This window comes from Ovis canadensis, chromosome 15, assembly GCF_042477335.2.
Source record: "Ovis canadensis isolate MfBH-ARS-UI-01 breed Bighorn chromosome 15, ARS-UI_OviCan_v2, whole genome shotgun sequence".
In the NCBI taxonomy this organism is placed as follows: Eukaryota; Metazoa; Chordata; class Mammalia; order Artiodactyla; family Bovidae; genus Ovis; species Ovis canadensis.
Genome location: NC_091259.1, coordinates 71,991,696 through 72,003,236, shown reverse-complemented (window position 1 = coordinate 72,003,236; position 11,541 = coordinate 71,991,696).

Sequence of the window (11,541 nt, the reverse complement as noted above, 5' to 3'; positions counted from 1 at the left end):
ATAAATTTATTTATTTTAATTGAAGGTTAATTACTCTACAATATTGTATTGGTTTTGCCACACATCAACATGTATCCCCCACAGGTATTCTTAACAGAATGTTAATGGGTGTTCCATGATTATTATCCTTACCAGTTCTCTGCTATTGGGCACTGATATAGTTTGTTTTGTTGATTTTCCCTGTTGTAGATGGCACTCTGTTGAACATCCTTAGAGCTACTTTCTTGTGCACATCCACAATAATTTCTGTAGGATAAATCCTCAGAAGTGAAACAGCCAGGTCAAAAGTTATGCTTATTTGTAAGGCTTTTGATGGGTATGCTTTGGTTATCTCCAGAAAAAAAATGCATCCAAGTATATTTTCATTTCCTGACCCTTTGTGGGGAGGTGTCAGCGCATAGTGAAGCATGCGGGATCTTACTGCCCTAACCAGGGATGGAACCTGCATCCCATGCAAAGGAAGCTCCGAGTCTTAACCACTGCACCACCAGGGAAGTCCCTCCTTTCCTTACCCTTGAAAGCACTGAGTATTATTATTGTTTGGTTTGCCATTTTTCAGCAATACTTTCTAAGATCCCCAAACCTGATATTCTTTGATGTAGTACCCACAACACATATGCGTGATTTCTATGAATTATTTACCTTTAGCCCATGGCCCCTGACCCTTTATGTTAACTTTGCCTTAAGGACTTCTGTGGTGGGCTAGATTTTTGCCTTGGTGATATTTACAGTTCTTTATGTCAAGCTCTGATTTGTTTGTTTGGGAATAGAGCTCCCAGATATTTCTGATCATCATCTAAGTGTGAGAACCACTGCTTTTTTCGATGTTCTAATATAAATAAATACACTGACTACATTCCTAGGTTAAAGCAAGACAGATGGTGTGCTCATCAACACCACGGCTTGGAACTAAAACTGAAATCTTTCAGCACTCCTCAGTGTGCTGTTTACTCAATTATTCAACATTTACTCACCACATAATAGATTCCTGACCTGTGTGCTAGGCATACAATGATAAATAATAATAATCCCAGCTCTCAAGAAGCTTGGGCTGAAGCAGAGGCAGATAGGCAAACAGACAAATCACAATGGGATGTGAACTATGCCGTTGAAACAGATTCATTACATGTCAGCAGGGCATAAATTGCTATGTGGGGAAAACTGGACATTATATAACTTATGGTTCATCTATTTACTTCCATAATACTTCCTAGAGTTCTGCCTTGTACTTTTTTAAAAACATCTTTTGGCCGCACTACAAGCATGTGGGATCTTAATAATAGCTCCCCATCCAGGGATCAAGTCTGTGCCTCTTGCTCTGGCAACTCGAAGTCTTAACTCCTGGACTGCCGGGGGGAAGTTCAGGCCCTGTACCTTCATTTTCCAAATGTATTGCTTTCATTGTAACAAAGTAATACATACTGATTTTGGAAGGATCAAATAATATAGACAAGGCCCCCTCCCAAAAAGACACTTTCAAACTGTAATTTCATCTACTTTTTTTTTGCCACAAAGCTTGTGGAATCTTAGTTCCCTGACCAGGGATAGAACCTAGGCCCTTCCAGTGAAAGCCCCAAGTCCTAACCATTGGGCTGCCAGGGAATTCCCAAACTTTAGTGTTCTAGGTTGCTTTCTGTTCTTTTTGTTTTTTTAAACAAAAGTAGGATCAAAACATTATAATCCACCTTTTTCATTGAATATATGGTAAACATATTTCAAGATAAAAGATATATTTCTACAGCACTATTTTAAATGGCTCCATATTCTACTATATGGATAGTTTATTATTTTAGCAATCTGCTACTGTTAGACATTTATAGTGTTTCTATCTTTTTACAATCACTACAATACACCTCATCCATAAGATGGTTGGATGGCATCACCAACTTGATGTCTGAGTTTGAGTAAGCGCCAGGAGTTGGTGCTGGACAGGGAAGCCTGGTGTGTTGCAGTCCATGGGGTTGCAAAGAGTTAGACACGACTGAGTGACTGAACTGACTGAACAATACTATGATGGATTTTTTTGTTGCTAAATATCTGTGTTCATTCCTATTTCCTCAGCACAAACTTAAGAAGTGAAGTCACATAATATTTGAAATGCTTCACCTGTAGTCACATTTAGAGACAAACGGCCACATTAGATCTCTCCCAGCTCGGTTGCTTTTTGCCCTCTTGGATTTTAGTCCTAGCTGCTGTAAATTAAACATGATCAAAGGGGCATGTACCATGGGCCAAAGTTCAGCGGCATTTACTGCTGTAGCAGGCTGGAGGGTATCACGTTGCTATAAAACATAGGAAGATGATTAGTTCTGAATGTAATGTTTTCTTGAAGCCTGACTGGCAAGTTGCCTAGGATAACTTGAAGGCTACCTCCCCACTTGTTTGGGTTTCTTTTTTCCCAAGCTATCTTTTTTCTGATGTCAGTGTTTATATCTCAAACTATCTAAGTGCACCCTTGGCAAGATTCTGCTTGGGCTACATTTAACTGTGGCTTGCCAAAACCATAGGTATATTTCCTGCTGTAAACTTGCACGCGATCTTTGTCCACTCCAAGCTGACTGTGAGCGTGTTAACTTTGCTCAAATAAAGAGCATCTTGCTCTCTGGGGCTCATCTTTTTATTAAAAGAAAATAAGAAGCAGAATGATGAGGTGGGAGATTCCTTCACTGAGAAGTATTGAGCCAGGGATTCGGTAGCAGGCACTATGTGGGCATGAGGGTGAAGTGAAATGAAGGGAAGTGAGAGTCACTCAGTCGTGTCCAACTCTTTGTGACTCCATGGACTATACAGTCCACAGAATTCTCCAGGCCACAGTACTGGAGAGGGTAGCCGTTCCCTTCTCCAGGGGATCTTCCCAACCCAGGGACTAAACCCAGGTTTCCCACATTGCAGGAGAATTCTTTACCAATTAAGCCACCAGGGCATGAGGGTAGGATGATTCCAACACAGCTTATCTGGCTCTTCTAGTTTCCAGGGTAGCTGAGGTATTACTAGATGTAACACAAGACCCCAGTTATAAACTATGAGAAACCACCGAGGAGTCAGATTACAGAGAACTAAAAGACATGATCCCCAAGATTACACCCTAAGAGTTCCACTGGGTCCCCTTAAGCCACCAGTTTCCACACTAAGTCTGAACAAGAGCAAATTTTATTCCCTCTCCAACACTCCACAAAGGCAGATGAATTTCAACTGCACAGCATTCTGGAAAAGGCAAACCTGTGGAGATGATTTAAAAAATCAGTGGCTGCTAGGGACTGGGGAAGGAGAATAAAGAATGAATAGGTGGAGAACAGAGAACTTTCAGGACAGTGAAACTATTCTGTGTGATACTAAAGTGGTGGATACATGTCATTATACGTTTGTCCGAACCCACAGAATGTACAACACCAAGAGTGAGCTTTAATGTAAACTATGAACTCTGGGGGACGATGCTGCGTCAGTCCTGTCACTCAGTCATGTCCAACGCTTTGTGACTGCAGCACGCCAGGCTCCCCTGTCCTTCACCATCTCCCAGAGTCTGCTCAGACTCATGTCCATTGAGTCGGTGATGCCACCCGACCGTCTTGTCTTCTGTCGTCTCCTTCTCCACCTGCCTTCAGTCTTTCCCAGCATCAGGGCCTTTTCAAATGAGTCGGCCCTTTGCATCAGTTGGCCAAAGTATTGGAGCTTCAGCATCAGTCCTTCCAATGAGTATTCAGGGTTGATTTCCTTTAGGATGGACTGGTTTGATCTTCTGGCAGTCCAAGGGACTCTCAAGAGTCTTCTCCAGCACCACAGTTCAAAAGCATTCATTCTTTGGCACTCAACCTTCTTTCTGGTAGCTATGTATGGATGTGAGAGTTGGACCATCAAGAAGGCTGAGCAAGAAACAACTGATGTGTAAGTTCATTAATTGTAACATATGTACCTCGGGGGTGCAGGACACTGATAATGGAGAAGGAAGGCTGTGTATACACAGGGGCAGGGCGTCTATGCTGCTGCTGCTGCTAAGTCGCTACAGTCGTGTCCGACTCTGTGCAACCCCATAGACGGCAGCCCACCAGCCTCCCCCATCCCGGGGATTCTCCAGGCAAGAACACTGGAGTGGGTTGCCATTTCCTTCTCCAATGCATGAAAGTGAAACGTGAAAGTGAAGTCAGTCAGTCGTGTCTGACTCTTTGCGACCCCATGGACTGCAGCCTACCAGGCTCCCCCGCCCATGGGATTTTCCAGGCAAGAGTACTGGAGTGGGCTGCCATTGCCTTCTCCGAGGGCGTCTATAGGAAATCTCTATACCTTCCTGTCAGTTTTGCTGTGAACCTAAAATACCTCTTAAAAAAAATTCTAAAAAGCAAAAGTGGATGATAGCAAAAACAGAGTCCCTAATCAAAATATCAAATCAATTGTTCCTACAGAAATTTGGAAAGGTTATAACAGATTTTTATACGAGTGGAAGAGTCGAATGATGTTGACTCTTGTTATTAAACTGCCAAAATCGATGCTAAGACAGTCACAATCTGAGTCGTCACTTTATACAACTGTCACTTCAGCAATAAGGAAGAATAAAGAATATTGATTCTATTTCATCTGCTCCCTGTAAGTGCAGATTTTGCATGGGGGTTGTAAGGTAATCGGAAGAGCTATTTCACTAAATTGTTTTTCAGTTGTTGACTAAGAGTTTGTGGTAACTCATCCTAGTCACTGGCCTAAATGATGTTTCTTGTTACAATCCTGGTTTCTTTCTAGCTAATCCATCCTATCTTGAATCTTCTTTGTCTGAGAGAGAAAGAGTGTTTTAAATGTCCTACACTGTAGCATTTTGTAACTATTTACAAATCCTTTGCCATACAGTCTTAACAAGTAAAATGTGTTACAAGGAGATAGAACTTTCTGGTTTTGAGCAATGTGCGTTACATAATTCAGTATAACTCAACTGAGTTTAATGCAACAAATATTTATTGAGTGCCTATTCTGGGTTTAAACTTTGCTCTTGGGTGGAAGGGGCAGGGTTTGGAGCAAGAGGTATAAATCAGAGTTCTTTATTTCCAGAAATAGGCAATGTGGTTGGAAAGAAAAGACATATACCCATGAAACAATTCAATCACATTATTGGGCATACATGATAAGTGTCATTCATCAATCTGTTCCCCAAAAAAATGTTGACTGTTTTCCGTGTGACTAAGTAGTTTCTGGGGATACACAGTTAAATGAAATAATCTCTGCCTTCAAGGTGCTGATAATAAAATGGGAAAACCGGATGAGTGAATAAGAGCCTTACTGCTTAGAGGAGAGATGGTGGCAGCAGAAATGGGATCAAGGAGTGTGTGGGGTCTGGAAAGTGATGGAAAGTTTCATGGAAGACGTGGTTCCAGGAGACCCCACTAAAAGGCACTGGGGATCTGTGGAGAAATGGCTGAGCCAGCCCTGGAGCAGGGAAAGCATGAGGTGAGACTGGGGGTGAGGGTATCAGGTCTGTCCATTAGCTACTTCCAACCAAGTATTGGGTTGGCCAAAAAGTTCGTTCCAGTTTTAACCTGAGTGAACTTTTTGGCCAACCCAATACATTGTTTTAAGAACAGTCATGCATGAAACAGGTGAGAGCACTACATGGGAAACGAAAATAGGCTAGACTACTAGGGGTAGTTTCATGGGGAAGCGGGGAGTAGGGACTCTGGTGAAAGATTTAGGTGGGAAAAGTTCCTCACAGTGTCATTTACACCGCAAACAGACAAGGAGAAACACAGAAAAGAAGAAAAGAAGGAAGGAAAGAAAAAGACAAGAGGGAGGGAGGGAGGACAGGGGAAAAGAAAGGAGAAAAAAAGACAAAATGAGAAAGGAAAAGAGAACGGAGGAAGGAATGAAGAAAGAAAGACCACAATAAAAAGCCTCAATGAAGAAAAAACACAATAGAAAGCCTTAATAAAGGGCTAGCTGAAGAAAGTAAGGCCCACCATGCAATGGAATGTTAGTCAGTCATTTTAGAAGGCTGCAGTAAAATGCAGGACTAGCTTGTAAAGATGACCATGATATTTTGTAGAACTTACTTGTTACATAAACCCATTTGTGTGAAAAGAGAAAAAGTAGTGAGTGTTCGTAGAGAGGTGTGTGTGTTAAGCTTAAGGAAAATTCTGAATGCCCAACAGTTAAGAGGCATGAACCTGAAAGAATAAACAAAGGACTTTCACTTCCTACTTTGTAAACTTTAAGTGATGGTTTTACAGTTACTTTCATTTTATTTTTCTAAATACAAATTTTAAATATAGAAAAATATGTTAATATTTTAAAAGGTGCTATCCTAAATTGCTAATATAAACTTTAAAGGCATCTTTCTTCTAGCTTTGCTTGGGGTGGTGATGACTTAAAAACCAAAACCCATACACCAGAAAAATAATTACTAGAGAGTTACTCCCTTCAATATCCTATTGATAAATGTTTGGGTGTATTGGCTTTATTTCAGAAACTAAGAAAACAGAGTAACAGTAATGGTTCATCCTGACACCATGGAGATTTTCACGTCGGAGGGGAAGCTGCTGCTACTGCTAAGTCGCTTCAGTCGTGTCCAACTCTGTGCGACCCCATGGACGGCAGCCCATCAGGCTCCCCCGTCCCTGGGATTCTCCAGGCAAGAACACTGGAATGGGTTGTCATTTCCTTCTCCAGTGCATGAAAGTGAAAAGTGAAAGTGAAGTCGCTCAGTTGTGTCCGACTCTTAGCGACCCCATGGACTGCAGCCCACCAGGCTTCTGTCCATGGGATTTTTCAGGCAAGAGTACTGGAGTGGGGTGCCATTGCCTCCTCCGGGAGGGGAAGCTAGTACCTAGTAAAGTGTACTCTGAACCCCATAACCTAAGGAGAGCCCACATGTGGAAGTGTCTTTTTGGCCTTAGAGATGTATTTTGTGACCCCAGGGGATATTTCTCAGTGTGAAACTAGCCAGACTCATAAGAACCGTCCCGTTAGCACAGTGGATAAGAATCTGCCTGCCAGGGCAGGGGATACGCAGGTTCAGTCCCTAGTCCGGGAGGATTCCACATGCTGAGGAGCAGCTAAGCCCATATGCCACAGCTGCTAAGCCCTAGACCCTGTGCTCCACAGCGAGAACCCACTACATGACAAGCCAGCACATCACAACTAGAGTAGCCCCTGCTCTCCACAACTAGAGAAAGTCTTTGTGCGGCGATGAAGACCCAGTGTAGCCAAAAATAAATAAATAAATGAATGGAGCAGTGTGAACATGTAAAAACAAGAATGGTCCCTTAAGTACTGTTCGAAACCACTGTGTCAGGTCAGCAAAGACTTAGATGAACATTACTCAGTGTCATGATACTTGAGATTTGCTTAAAAAATATTGGAGCCGGGGAAGTAGGTGACAGTGTAAACAAGGTTGACCATAAATTGATAATTATTAAAGTTGGATAATGAGTACATGGGGGTTCATTATAAAATTGCATTTTTAATATATTTGGAATTTTCAATAACAAAAAGGTTTTTTAAAGTGTTTAACGAAGATCATTCAAGTAGAAGTCACAAATCGTGGTTATTAATCTTGGTTATTCATCAGGTTTTTGATCCTGATTTGTTGACCAAATTGAAGCAAGAAATTTTATGTGCTTCAGGGTTCATCTATAATACAGAGTTCATCCCTAAAATCCAATAAACTCTTCAATTCTAAGTTGGTTTCTTACTTTGGTTCAGAGTGCTTTTAAAGAGGACTCAAATAGGGGATTTCCTGGCTGTGATTAGGCAATTTCACTGTCAAGGCCTGGGTTCAATCTCTGGTTGGGGAACTAAGATCCTACAAGTTGAGCGGTGAGGCCAAAAAATAAATAAAACAGACTAAAATAGAGGCTCAATTTTTAACCCTTTGGTGTTAAGATATATTCCCATCATATTTGTAGCCTTAATTGTCTTCAAATGAATTCAGCATTTAAAAGCCTAAGGAGACCACAGTCTGAACTCTGAAAATCATTTATTCCAGTCCCACCTATAAATCAGCTATCCCTGGGCTTGGAGTTGCCCTTCCTTAAGGGCAGACAGAGACATCTTCAAACTTTGGAAGAAATTCAGCAGTAGGAATAGCTGTTTGGTCCCGGATCTACCCACTCAGGAGATTTTAAACTTAAAAAAAATAAAATTAAGATCCAGTTCATGATTAAAGAACTAGACTTTTTAAGAGAAAGCTTTTAGCAAAATGAATGAGAGTGCCGCCTGCTGGGAACAGGAGAACTTCCTAAGGCGCATACTGAAGAGTGAGTTTCCTGGGCCCCACCCTGTTTGAATCACCTGAGAGCCACTGGTTAAAATGGAATGTTCTAGGCTCTAGACCTGTTGTATCAGAGTCCCGGAAGGTGGGGCTCAAATATTTATACTTTATACAAGAGACAAATGCCTTAGTTCCCAAACTTGCCTGATAAGAATCATCTGGGAATGCTTGTTTAAAATACTTTCACCTGAATCACACTCCAGGCTTATAGAATCAGGACATCCAAAATAGGCCCTGATAGGAATCAGCTGGGGCAGGAGGGCGAGAGCAATAGGTGAGGGAGATTAGGCGGTACAAGCATCCAGTTACAAAATAAATGAGTCAGGGGGGTGAAATGCCCAGCATGGAGAATACAGTTGATAATATTGTAATAACTTTGTATGGTGACAGATGGCGACTAGACTTATCGTGGTGACGGTTTATAGAAACATTGAATCACTAGATTGTGAACTTAGGACTAATAGAGTGTTGTTTCAGGTCAGTATCAGTTCAGTTCAGTTCAGTCGCTCAGTCGTGTCCAACTCTGTGCGACCCCATGAATCGCAGCACGCCAGGCCTCCCTGTCCATCACCAACTCCCGGAGTTCACTCAGACTCACAGCCATCGGGTCAGTGATGCCATCCAGCCATCTCATCCTCTGTCGTCCCCTTCTCCTCCTGCCCCCAATCCCCCCAGCATCAGAGTCTTTTCCAGTGAGTCAACTCTTTACCCGAGGTGGCCAAAGTACTGGAGCTTCAGCTTTAGCATCATTCCTTCCAAAGAAATCCCAGGGCTGATCTCCTTCAGAATGGACTGGTTGGATCTCCTTGCAGTCCAAGGGACCCTCAAGAGTCTTCTCCAACACCACAGTTCAAAAGCATCAATTCTTCGGTGCTCAGCCTTCTTCACAGTCCAATTCTCACATCCGTACATGACCACAGGAAAAACCATAGCCTTGACTAGACGGACCTTAGTCGGCAAAGTAATGTCTTCAATTCAAATACATACGTACATACATACATACACACACAGTATGGAGAATGGGAAATCACCTGAGAAAGCTTGTTTCAAATACTTTTACTTTTTCCAGGCTAACTGAATCAGGAACTCCAGGAAAGGTGACTGAGACTTTAAATGTGTAGTAAGAATGCCAGATGAATCTTAAGAGATGAATGTTTACTAAATATCGCAAATTTAAGTGTCATTTCATACTGTTCATGGGGAAGAAAAGCTATGATCAACCTAGACAGCATATTAAAAAACAGAGACATTACTTCACCAACAAAGGTCCGTCTAGTCAGAGCTATGGTTTCTCCAGTAGTCATGTATGAGTTGGACTATAAAGAAAGCTGAGCATCAAAGAGTTGATGCTTTTGAACTGTGGTGTTGGAGAAGACTCTTGAGAGCCCCTTCAACTGCAAGGAGATCCAACCAGTCCACCCTAAAGGAAATTAGTCTTGAATATTCATTGGAAGGACTGATGCTGAAGCTGAAACTCCAATACTTTGGCCACCTGATATGAAGCACTGACTCACTAGAGAAAACCCTGATGCTGGGAAAGATTGAAGGTGGGAGAAGGGGATGACAGAGGATGAGATGGTTGGATAGCATCACCAACATGCGTGATGGACATGAGTTTGAGTAGGCTCTGGGAGTTGGTGATGAACAGGGAAGTGGTGCAGTCCATGGGGTCTCAAAGAGTCGGATACGACTGAGCGACTGAACTTACTGAAAAGTCATACTTAACTCTAGATATGTTCCATGCCAAGACGGAACAGCACGATTGCAGTTCATTGATAACTGGTGTATAGAACATCCAGATGGGGGATTTGGCAACACTTCCTGGGTTTTCTGTCCTGTAGCTATAATTCAGCCTTGTAGCTTGAAGTTTCAGCCCATCCCTTAAAACTCTTGCCTTTAACACCTTGATGGCTGCATCTCTAATCACAGCTATCACATCTAAGATACCAGCTGCCTACAGAACTCCCCCTTGGAGAGATACCTCCCACATCTTGTTTACTTTGTCAGCTTTTTACTCGCTCCTGTGCCCTCACGCACACCACCTCCTTTCGCCCTGCGGACCAGTGCCCTAGGCTTATATTTACCTTTGGAATAGTACTTGCGTTCAACAGAATCATCAAATTCCAGCTTTGTGCAGGGGTCAGATGAACATTGACCTGTTCTGGGGTTTATCTGGATTCATTCCAAGGGTCTTGCCCTACCACCACTGCCTGAGCAGATACATAAACAATGGAGCTGCCTTTTCTGCTTCAAGCTAAATAAAAAGTCCCAGTCACTTTACAGCAACTCTGTAAAGGCAGGCTGGAGGTCTCCGCCCAGCTAAGCCAGAGATACACTAGGTCAAAACCATATAAACAGAGTCTTAAATAAAATACTGCATCGTGAATATAGTAGAGAGAGAGACAGAGTACAATACTTCCCAAACTTTACCACCGAATCCTTTTCCACAGACCATCTCATGAGACTCTTTAGCATAACACGCTTTGGAAAAGCGTATTATTTTTCCCCTTCCTTAGTCAACTTGGGGTCCTTCATTTCAAGTGATCTGTATGTCTCTCTGTTTTTTTTTTTTTGTCTATTTAATTTTATTTTTTAGAAGTAGACATTTTTATTTGGAAAGTTTGGGCACTATCATGTACAAAAACACCAAAACTTCTTCTTAAATTGAAATACAGTTGATTTGTAAAGTTATGTTAGTTTCGAGTATACAGCAAAGTGATTCATTTATATACACTTACATATATATTCTTTTTCAGATCCTTTTCCCTTATAGGTTATACAAAATATTGAATATCCTTCCCCATGATGTACAGTAGGTCCTTGTTGGTTCCCTATTTTATATATAGCAGTGTGTGTTAATCCCAAACTCCTTATTTATGCCTCCCTCACCACGTTTGTTTTCTAGGTCTGTGGGTCTGCTTCTGTTTTGCCTGTCTCTTTGGTACTGAGGTCCGGAAAAATGATACCTGTGTCCGGAATGGGCTACCTTGGGTCACAAGACACAGAAGGATGACCTCACGGTTTCTACACCATCAGTGCTTGTTCAATAACTGAGTGCTCTGCTTGAAATTCAGCTGCCACCAGCTGTTCTGCTAACCATGGCACACTCATCTGTCTACCAGCGTCTTTTTCAGCTCTTCTGGCATTCCGTGGGGGTACTTCCTTCCTTGTGCTTGTCTCATTCCCCCTTTAGATGCATCAGTCCATGTGGCGAGTCACGAACTGTAATGGCCCTTGGTAAGTGGCTTTTGAGAAGCACTACGAAGCTTGTTATGCAGGAGAGTTAGTCTCATGTG